At 45.4% G+C, this 10,934-nt stretch overlaps 1 protein-coding gene and 1 long non-coding RNA gene across 2 annotated transcripts in view; one reads left to right on the forward strand and one right to left on the reverse strand.

Annotated features, from left to right (window-relative positions):
* NCOA2 (nuclear receptor coactivator 2) overlaps nt 1-2,381 on the reverse strand; it is a 186,153-nt gene extending 183,772 nt beyond the window's left edge. The window contains exon 1 of the mRNA XM_053975978.1: nt 2,321-2,381. The gene's annotated coding sequence lies outside the window, so the exon portion shown is untranslated. The remainder of the gene's footprint in view (nt 1-2,320) is intronic.
* On the forward strand, nt 1,433-9,200 carry LOC128806445 (uncharacterized). Its single transcript, XR_008436824.1, has 4 exons — nt 1,433-1,759; nt 7,680-8,258; nt 8,355-8,494; nt 8,938-9,200. It is a non-coding gene; the product is annotated as an uncharacterized LOC128806445 (long non-coding RNA).
* The last annotated feature ends 1,734 nt before the right edge of the window (nt 9,201-10,934 follow it).

Genomic DNA, 10,934 nt, shown 5'->3' on the forward strand with positions numbered 1-10,934 from the left:
AGGAGGCACCAAGTACCTACACCAAGTGTGATAAAACAACCAGTTTCCATCCACACTAAGCTGTGTTTAAGCAAACAAGATCTCTGCTTTGGGGTGTAATAGTTTCAGTATGACATTAAAAATTATATGCAACACGGGCATTTCTGAGACAGCATCCAACACAGTGAACCAGCAGCTTTGTGCGCTGCCAGAGGATTCCCCCATGAGAGGAGCCCACCAGGTGGCCCAACACTGCCACTGGGTTATAAGGAGCCAGGAAATTAACTGACTAGGGTTGTTTTTATAGTTCAGTACATAAAAAACCCAAAGGGATAAAATCCAAATGACTGCCTTCACCCACAACAGCAGAACAAAAACGAAAAAAATGCTTCAAGTAACAAACACTGGCAGTCTTAAATGCTTACTTATTTACAGTGGCAATAGAGCTCTGCTATAACTGCCATAGCCAGGCACTATACGCTTAGCTCAAATTATACTTAAACATCATGGGTTGAGTTCCAAAGCCTATTCACCTGCTTCTTACTACTCTGAGACAAAAAAAAAAAAAAAAAAAAGAGAGAAATATAAAAACAATTGATTATTATCGAACAAGCAGGCTGTTCTCCTTTCACAAAAAGACTCTCCAAGCTAAATTACAAGTATATTTATAGAGTGCCCCACATAAACACACTTCAGACCAAAGTATACAGGCTAACTAAAACTAAGTATATATCATGAGATACAGATATCACGACTTTCCAGTGCCTACCAGCAACCTCCTTGCCTTTCTTTTTTTTTTTTTTTTTAATTTCCCTCCCCCTTTTTCTGCCAGGCTCTCGGGCAGGTTTCCTACAAACTACACGGCCTGAATGCCCCTTTCCGGCAAGAGCAGAGTGCGGTCTCCAAGCTGGGTGAAACGCTCAGGCCCAAGCGGCGGCAAAGGAACGAGGGGCAGCGAGGCAGGCGAGGGACACGGCTCCAGTTACGCCTCGGCCCGCAGCCTCGGAGCCGCGCGGTGCCCGCGGCGGCGCACACACCGCCCCCCGCGGAGGAGGGGAGGGGCCGCGCACCCGCCCTCCGCGGAGGCAGCGGGCACCTCCGCACCCCTCCCCCGCGCCTCACGCGGGGGGCTCTGCTCGCCGCGGAGCGCCCCGCCTGCGGCCGCCGCCCGCTGCGAGGAAGCGGGAGGGAGCGGAGCGGCACCCGCCCAGGGACCCCGGCCCCGCGCTCGGCCGGCTGCTCCCCTCTCTTCCCCCTCCTCCTGCCGCCGCTCCCCGCCCCGCGCACACACGCAGACACACGGCACTGCGGCGGCCGGGCCCCCACCCCTCCCCGGGCCGCGGGGAGGCGGCGGCCGGGCGCCCCGGGCTGCGCTCGCACGCAGCTGCGACGCCCCGCCGCCCGCCCCCGCGGCTCGGCCGGGCCCGGCCCGGCGCTGCGCGGCGCGCACGGGCAGGCACAGCCCCCGCGCAGAAAGTTAAGAGAAGTTGCCCGCTTCGCCCCCTCCTTCCCTTCGCGTCCCCTGAGAGCGCGGAGCGGCGGCGAGGCGCCCTGCGCAGGGGGAAAGGGAGAAGGCTCCGGGCGGCGCGGTCCCTGCCCAGCGCGGAAAGGGGGCGGCCGGCTCGGCCCCGCGGACGGAGCGCAGAGCGGCCCGCGCCGCTGCGCACCGAGTCGTTGTCAGCCGGGGAAGAGGAGGCGGCGTCGCTCTGCTCCCCAAATCACCCCTTTTGTCATCGGGGAGAGACCCTCCCTCAAGTTTCGCTATCGCTGCGTGGTTGGGGTGAGGGGGAACGTCCTAAACAGTCCCTTCAAAATCGTACCCCGCTGCCCCATCCTCCCCCAGCCCGGCCAGGGCAGTCCCTGACCCCCGTATCAGCCCTTCGCCTTCCCGGTTCCTCGCACTTTCCCCCCCAGCCAGGGGCGCGGAGAGGCGGCACCCGACCTCCGCCTGGCCTGGGAGCAGGAAACCGGCCCCCTCGGCCCGGCAGGGTGGGGTGCCCTATCCCCCCCTCCCTCGCCGAAACGGGGACGTCCTGGAGAAGTAACCCCGCGCGCCCACCCCCCACCGCCGGGCGTGGGGGTGCGAGCACGATGCCCCGGCAAGGGGCGGCCCCGCGGTCCCTCTGCTCCCCACGGAGGGGCCGCAGCCCCCGCCCCGCTCCCCCCGCCGCCGGCGCGGGGGAAGCCGCCTCGCCGCGGCCGCGGTGCCGCCCGCCAACGCCGCCCCTCCGCGCACCGGCGCGGCCCCGGGCGTCCCCCCGGCGCTACACGGGGCGGCCGGGCAGGCGCGGGGGGCCCGGGCACACCCCCCGTCGCGCCGGGGCCGTGCGGGAGCCGTTACCGGGGTCAGTGCCGTCTCCCGCCGCTGCCGCCGGCGCTGACCTTCGCTTTGTAAGATGAAGCTGAAGCTGGGGCTGCGGCCGCCATGTTCCTTTTTAATAACTGCCTGCTTGTTTATTTCAATGGAGACCCTCCCACCGCTCGCCCTCCTCCTCCTCCTCCTCCCCTTCTACCCAGAGGAGGGCTGGACGGGGAGGAGGCAGGGGGAGGCACAAGTCACTCCCCCCTGCCCCCGGGCACGGCAGCAGCGGCCGGGCCCCGGGCGGGGGGAGGCCGGGCCGGGCGGGTGGGCGGCAGCGCGGCGCGATCTGGGGGCGCCACCGCCCCTCGCCGCTGCCGCTCGGCGGAGCGCGGGGCCGCTCGGCGCCCCGCCCGCAGGGACAATGGCAGCCGCAGCGCCCGCGGGAGCCTCCTCCTCGGCACCCGAACCGGGGAGAAAGGGGAAGGGAAAAACAAAGTCCTTCGCTCTCGGAGGGACAGACACTGGCTGTGGCCCTTTGCTGTCCGTCCTTGGAGGAACCCCGCTCCCAGGCGGGACCGGAGCAGTCAGCCCTCTTACGGCTTTCAGTGGCCCATATTCACGAAAACAGGGAAGCGAGGCGGGGGGACACAGTCTTATTTCCTTTCTTTGCCGCCGGGAAAAAAAAAAAAAAAAAAAAAGACATGCTGAAAATCATGTCAGCTATATCTCACTCGTGGGAGCAAGAGGATTGAGATGCAGGCTTTTCCTAGACTGGAGGAGTGAATACATGAGTTAAAATTTGTTAAGGGCGGGAGGGCGACTGTTAAACATTGCCCTTTAGTTCAAGAAGCAAACCGTGATGCAGAAATCCTATCTTACAAGAAAAGCTTTACGTTTTCACGCGTATTGATAATGGCGAGTTGTACTTTACACTGCAACAGTCGTTACTTTTGACATTTTATAGCCTGGATGTGCAGCCCCGAGTTTTTCTGCAGATTATATATTGTTCCTGGTCGTATAGCTAACTCTGCTTACAATTAGGCTCGTCCAATATTTTTTTGATCATAATCCTTGTTTTTCAAATGGTTACATTTTGCCCTACTGTGCTGCATAAAATTTCCCATACTTGTCTGATTTCATTTCTTTAAGCTGTTTTCTTGCATTGGGCAAAAATAGTTCAATTGTTTCTCCAAACATATTAAAAGAAAACTCTTTCCCATTCTCCACCCTCATGTTAAAGGAAGAAGCCTTTGCAATCAACTAGCTGAAAACTTGCAATATTTTCTTCTTCGACTGAGAAAACTCAGAAATGGGAGGGATCGCCATCAGAAATCTCTTTGAATTTAGTCCCATTAGAGATGGGGATGGAGGGATTGTCATTCTTATATGCTCAACTGGAGCTTTGATGCGATAGTAACCAAAGATCCAATCCGCCTTAATGCCACTGTTTTAGCTGGAGTACTTTTGGCGTCATCTTCAGAAGACAAGGCTCCAGTGCTGGGCTACAGCAGCTGGAAAGGGCAACCTTTCTGAATGTCCCTCCCCATCAGTTTTATTTGGCAGAGAAATTACTTATGTCTTCAGGAAGCTCTTCCACCCTGCCCATACACAGGCAGGCAAAAAAGAGATTGAGGATTAATTCTGTCTATAAAACACACAAAACAGAATATTACCTTGAAATAACATAGCAAGTAAGAGTGTCTTGTATTTGAGGGGAAAAAAATTTTTAAAAAAAAATTGAGTAAAGAGTCCTGGAGAGACAGAACTTTTCCTCTGACCTCATTTGTCATATCTGTGCAAATCTCTGTAGCAAATAAGCTAACAGTTAGATAGAAAATAATCTTACTTACCTCACAGTTGTGATTCATTCTCCAATGCAAAGTGAAACAGTGGTTCACTGGGGGAAAAGAAAGAAAAAAGTATGTCTTTAATTTTGTGACCATAAACAGTACAATTTAGAATTGCACAGATAATTTTAATTCCAGCATTTCTTATTTAGGAAAGCTTGATATCTTTTTTTCCCCTGACATCTAACTTTCTTTAACATAACCAAAAATCTTTATTAAACTAATTCCTAAATCCACTAGGAAAAGCAAGGAAGATCTTTAACTTGCTGTGGTAAGAGCATAAAAGACAGCTCATATAATATGGAGTTTATAGACTTAACATTAACAAAAAGCCCTGGCTCCTATGTGGCTGAATTTCCTAGACAAACTGTGTGGGAGAGGAGATTTAACTACACACATATGCTCAGATCCACTGAAATTTGTTACAAGCTTCTAACTCATAAGCAAATACATTTTATCATCTAAGGCCAAAACCCAAAGCCGTGGTTACAAGTGTCATTGTATGCAAAGACCAGTAATTATGTTATTCCTAACTGCTATTCTTTAAAGGGAAAGGACCTTCTTCCAGATGGGAAATAGGTTTGATAAACACACTTCAGTGCAGGTCTTATTCAGCATTACAGCTCTTCTCTGAAACTCCTCCAGTGTCACCATTGCTGCGTTGTACTGACTAGAGCTGAGCTTAGTTTTTCAGCAAAAACTTCATCCATTCTAAACAAGAGTAATATAAATTTCTGTAATTCTCTTGTATTCACTTTCCTCCCCTTCATTCTTCTGCTTGCTATTTTGTTCACAACATTACTTTATGCATTCATTTGATTATTCACTTTCTTGATGAGAAAATTAGCATTGAGAGAAGTTTTTTTTATTATTTTGAGTTTTCAGTGAGATTTGGTTGAATTTCCTTTCATAACTCCCCCCCTCCCCCCCAAATTAACAGGAAAAAATTCAAAATCTGAATGCAGCCATGTTTTCCTGGTCAGTACAGTCTTATATTGTCAGTGTTATTTTTTCTTACCTTTTCTGCGTATTTCTTTAAAAATTGGTACACAGAGTAAAACTAGCACTTGCAGGTGTGTTTCTAACTGATTTTCAAATAAGTAAAGTTATTTTTCCATAAGGTGAAAGGTTATTAACAAATTGTTGGTAGTTTATGAACTTGGTAGGCCATTCAGGTATGGCTGCTGTCTCATAAAGCTCTACCTGCAGCTTATATGCATAAGGAAGAATGGTTTATGTGCACCTGCTGACATCAGGGCTATATAGAATGCAGCTGTTGGTGCACAAAGCCCTTTTTCATCAGCAGCTGCATTTACTCTGTAGAATCTCTTTGCCCACCTTTATGGGGAATTGAATCCCCACTTATTCATTAACTTTCCCAAGTGGATTTAAATATGGTCTTTATGAAACCAATAAGACTTTTGTTGACATAGTTTTCACCTAACTCAAACCCACCAATTTTTTTTTTTTTTTTTTTTTTTTTTTTTTTTTTAATTTAAACTGTGTAAAAATACTCCACTATCTTAACCTTCTTCAGGATTCAGGGACCTGTTGAGGTCTCTGGTTGAACCCTCATCTCCAAGTATGGCAAATTTTGAAGTTATGCCACGTTTTCCAGGATTCTTACCAGATGATTTTTACTGTCTCTACAGCCTCTTTGAACTACCCATTCCATAATTTGAACACATTTGTGAGTTTTTGGGTTTTTTTCCCATTATGTCTAATTGCTCTGTTCCAGCTTATGCCTGTTGCTTCCCACAATGAAAGGCACCCTCACTATCATGGTGGCCCTCCCCTGGAGTTTCTTTTTTATGTCTGCATCTTTCCCACACTGGGTAGCTCAAAACTGCACTCAGTTTTCCAGATGTGGTCTCACTCCATGGATGGGAATAGCCACTTTCCTCAACTTGCTGGCTATTGCAGCCCAGGATGCTGTTGACCTTCTTTGTTGCAAGGTCACTGCTGGCTTACTTGTTGCTCACCAGGACTTCCAAATTTATTTTTGAAACTCCTTTCCTATTGCTTTAGCCTCCAAATGCTATTCTGTACCAGATGCAGGATGCTGCTCCACCACTCATTGGACTTTGTGAGGTTCCTGCCAGCCCATTTCTCCAGTCTGCCAAGGCTGCCCAGAGCATTGATCGCTATCTCCCACTTTGCTGTGATCCGCTTTTCGTCTCATCCCTGAAGTCACTGACCGTGTTACACAGTAACAGTCACAGTATCCACCCCTGGAGTACATCGGCCACCAGCAGGACCTGCTCCGGCTGATCACAGCCCTTGAGACCAAAGGTGCAGCCAATGTTCCACCTTATCTTCTACTTAGCCTTGTTCCTACCTCTCCAGTGTGGTTAAAGGAGGCCTGTGGTTGATTGTGTCTAAAGCTGTGTTATAGTCAAGATAAACGACATCAGCTGCTCTCCACTCCTCCACAGATTCACTTATCTCATTATACAAACCAGTCACATTGGTCGGGAGAATTTGCTTTTGTAAACCCTTGCAAAGAGAGAAATGGATACACTAACTTGCTGCCTGCCCCCAGGCACCTTATTGCTTTTCACACACCTGGAGAAGGTGTCCAGGAGGATTTACTACTTAATCCTCCCACAGTCTGAGGTCAGGCTGGCTGGCCTGTAGTTCCTTGGATCTCCCTCCTAGAAGATGGACTTGACATTTGCCTTTTTCCACCTTCCCCAGTCACCATTACCTTTACTCACTACACCACCATACCACCCCCTTGCCATGACACACACACCCTATAGTTCCTACAACTACAGTGGCCCTCTGACTTCCATTCACATCTCCAAACTATTGCTGATTATCCTGCTTCCACAATCTGCTCTTTCAAGATAACACATTGACTTACATGGCTTCCTTTAAAGCACCTAGGATCTGGCTCAGGTTCTTCAAGGACACTTTGGCTTTATCATGATTTGATACAGTGATACAACAACTTCATTAAGAGTTTGCAGTGAAGAGCATATCCTATGCATATAGTGCTTATATGGTTAGAATTTTTTTTCCTAGAAAAACTTTAGAGATAAATATATATTTTTTTGCACCTCAAATAACAAGCTTCCAACTAAAAAAAGTTATTACTTAAACATCTTTTTGTATGTTTATGCCTTATTAATTCAATAATCTGCTTCACCGTCATTTAAAAAAAAATTAAATAATCTTGAAAAGCTTAATATATTTTTAATATTAAAAAAATCCAATCAAGATAAATTTTACCAAATAAAATGTTTTGAAGAAAGTTATAAATGTATAGGCTAAGAATAAGAATTTTAATCAATATTTGTTCAAATATTTTTATACTGGAATAAAATACTCATTTTACTTATGCTACTTTGGTAACCAATCCATGCTAAAGAAAAATAATGTTCAGCTGAAGGAAATACACCTGTAGAACTAAAGTACAACTGCTGTAATTTTACCAGATGTGTATTTATTTGTCTCATACTGTAATGTCATACCAAAACCCTTGCCTTTTACCTTTGCTGGATGCTCCTCCATTTACCTAGCCCTGTTGTTTCTTTACTTTCCTTCAGCTATGTATAATTGTGACCACATGAAGTGCTGGATCTGACAAGCAAAACCTGCCTTGAACCCTGTGAGGGAACTTCTGAGCAGATGACACCAAATTCCAACCCTGAGAAGAGGGATAGTGCCTGCTGGGTACTCCTGGAGTCCTGGACCCAGTGCCTGGTGATCTCCAGGGGTCCTTCCCAGCCTCAGGAATTCTCTGCTTCTGTGATATTTTTATGGGAAAAAAATTCTTTATACTATTCCGCTTTATTGTCCACTGCTCTCCAACTTTTCAATTGTTCTTTTCTTTAACCACCTTTTTTTTCCCCTTTTGTCCTTATTTTCTGTTTTATCTTTGTTTTTGCTAGTCTTCTATTCTCAGTCTCTCCCATATTCTCATCCTGCAGCATGTGTTCAACAATAGTTATGCTGTGACATATTCTGTGTATTCATGCAGTCTATTAAAGAAGACATTGCCATCCCTCCTACTGAGGATTAAAAAAGCCCAGCTCACCCCTGTACTCTGCCTTTAACCAAAATGGTAAACAGCCCTCAAGCAGACACATTAAGGGGCAGAACTGAACTACTTATAAGAAATAGAGGTAGAAGTGTTTCATTATGGCTTTGCTGGTTAAAGAGCAGTGTTGTCTTCCCCTTGTAATTACATTGTTGAATATGTTAACTTACCTTTTGTGTAGAATTGTGCAACACTCTCTTCTTCCCTTGATTTCCTGCGCTTGAATACACATTTTTTGTGCCTTCACAAGATTTCCATATTGAAGAGCATTGCCGAGGAAGGGCATAATTAAAGGCCATCCCACCATCACCAAGTGGAAAGGTACACATTTACAAGCTCCCTTTGAGCTGCTCTCTTTGGGATGTGCTCTGAAAATTGATTCTAAGGCAGATTTATTAATTCATAATTAAAAATTACTTCTCATTATTGACCATATACATTAGAAAACCTTCCTTCTAAATCATGAGTGTGCAACCCTAAGTGACTCTACATCTTCTATGTTGAAAGTATTTTTCTAAACTTACTATTAAGATGATTACACCTTGAGTCTGATCAACCTCTGCTCACCACTGGCTACTTCCTATGTAAATCTAGAGTTATGAACACATGTAAATTAATTTACCAGTTCATGTAATTAGAGTCCAGAAGATAGAAAAAAATCAGAGTGGTAGTGAAACATGTTTTTAACTGTCAAAAACTAAGCATGTCTGTACAAGCAACACATTTCATGCAGCAGACTTAAAATCTGCCTCCCTCTTTTGCAGTTCCTAATGCTGTTGTGAAAGAAATGAAATGAAGATGGAAGGATGACAGTGATTTAGTCACAGAACCAGTTAAATGACTTTTCCAACTGGAGGCCACAGATAGCTTTTTGATTTACAGATAGCACAGAAGCTTGAGCTTAGAAACTTTTAACTGAAGTAAATAAAGTCCAGAAAGTACAAAGTAAATTTAAAGATTCTGGCTTCACTTCAAGAGAGAGTTAAGAGTTTCAAGTTATACTTCTGTAAATTCAGACAATTAGCTTCTTGCTATCTCTTTTTAATCATTAGGCTTTTTTAAAATTTATTTTTGTTATTAAAATAATTATATTTTTATTAGAGCTTCCCAAACTCATGTTTTTTGTTTGACTTCCAACCCTAAACCCTAGAATAACAAAATTTTTGCATGGAATTATTTTAATCTAACAGAATTAGAAAAAAAAATATTGTCCCTGAGCTTTTTGGACTATGTGGTAGGGCAGAGGTTTTCCATTCCCTGAAACTACCTCCATTTCACCCTAATGGCATGGCCTCTGAAAACTCCTTGACATCAGTTTCATCTGACTCACCAGACTCATCAGGAATGGGGAACAGTCATTCTTGAAAACTGAGCCAGAGAATGCAAAATGACCAGAACTGTTGAAGATTTCCCTAATCAGTTTTGGACATCTGTCCTCTTTCCCTGAACAGCTCCCTGGATTTGCAGACTTTGGTGCTCTTCTTGGACTGCCTTCCCTACTTTAGGAGTAGATACTCTTGCCACGTGAACTTCCATATGTAGGCCAAGATGAAACATTGTTCACAATACAGTAAGAAATTCTGTGGGTTTTTTTCTCCTTTCTTGCACCAGGAAGAAAATGTAACAGCGCTGAACTTTAAATAATCACTGGTCATCAAAATTATCACCTTACCGAAATGAGTCTTTGCTCCAGCCTCCTTGCACACTCAAGGAGACAGCTCGATATCAGTAAAAGATGGTTCACATTTCTGAAGTTGTAATCGCACCATAATACATTCTCACCTCTGTTTTTTCTAGACAGAGGTTTTGGTTTTACTGCACATGCTGTTATCCATTGGCTCGTCAGGAAATAGTAAAGTTAGCAAAAGCCAAGGCTGAAGAAGAGAGAGGCTACAATTGTATTTTGTCTTGATATTTTTTTCTTGTGCTATCAAACTGCAGACATTCCACTTTTAAGACCTGAAATACATTTTTAATAATTGTAGCAATGTTTAAAAATATTAGAGACTAAAGCTGTTTAATTTAAAAAATTGAATAGGAAAGGGAATAAAAGAGAAATGGATGCACTAACTGAGGGATCCTATTTGCAGTAAGACAAAACATGCTTGGACTAGGTGCTTGAAAGATGATGCAAATGTACCAAATGGTTTGGAAAAGCACAATTTGTAATCATGTGTGTACTTACACACAACTTAACCAACTCAGCCTTACCATTGTCTGGTGAGTCCAACCTGGCAGCGAAGGTAATGGGCTCTGTCAATAGCTCTGCTTGCACTCTTTAAATCAACAAGTGTTTTGCAAGAGCCACTGTAGCCCTAAGGTTTCCAAGAGAAGCGATGTAAAGCTATTCCTCCTCCCCCACCCTTGTCGTCCTTTCTGTTCTGTCCCTCTCTGAAGGCAAGTTACAGCCTTAGCCTTCCACTACTCGTTTTCATGCTTCCACTTAAGAAAGATCCTGTGTTAGACAATTCAAGTATATTTGATGAGATTCTTATAAATACGGTGCTTGCTGAGATGCAGGCTTCCAGAACAAATTGTCCTTTGTGCTCTCCTCTACTAAGTCTCGGCCATATGTTTAGCAAATGGAGAAAAAACAAAGTCCTATGAAGGACAAACCGAGCTGAGAGAAAGGTGTCCATCTGAGAGAACCAAATTATTAAGAGGAATTTAATTTCTTTATAGAAAACTATCACATTCCCTCTTAGTTTAATTACAGCTGGGTTGGTTAAATATATAACCTGAATCCAGGAAAAAAAAATGT

Source organism: Vidua macroura, chromosome 1 (genome assembly GCF_024509145.1).
Source record: "Vidua macroura isolate BioBank_ID:100142 chromosome 1, ASM2450914v1, whole genome shotgun sequence".
In the NCBI taxonomy this organism is placed as follows: Eukaryota; Metazoa; Chordata; class Aves; order Passeriformes; family Viduidae; genus Vidua; species Vidua macroura.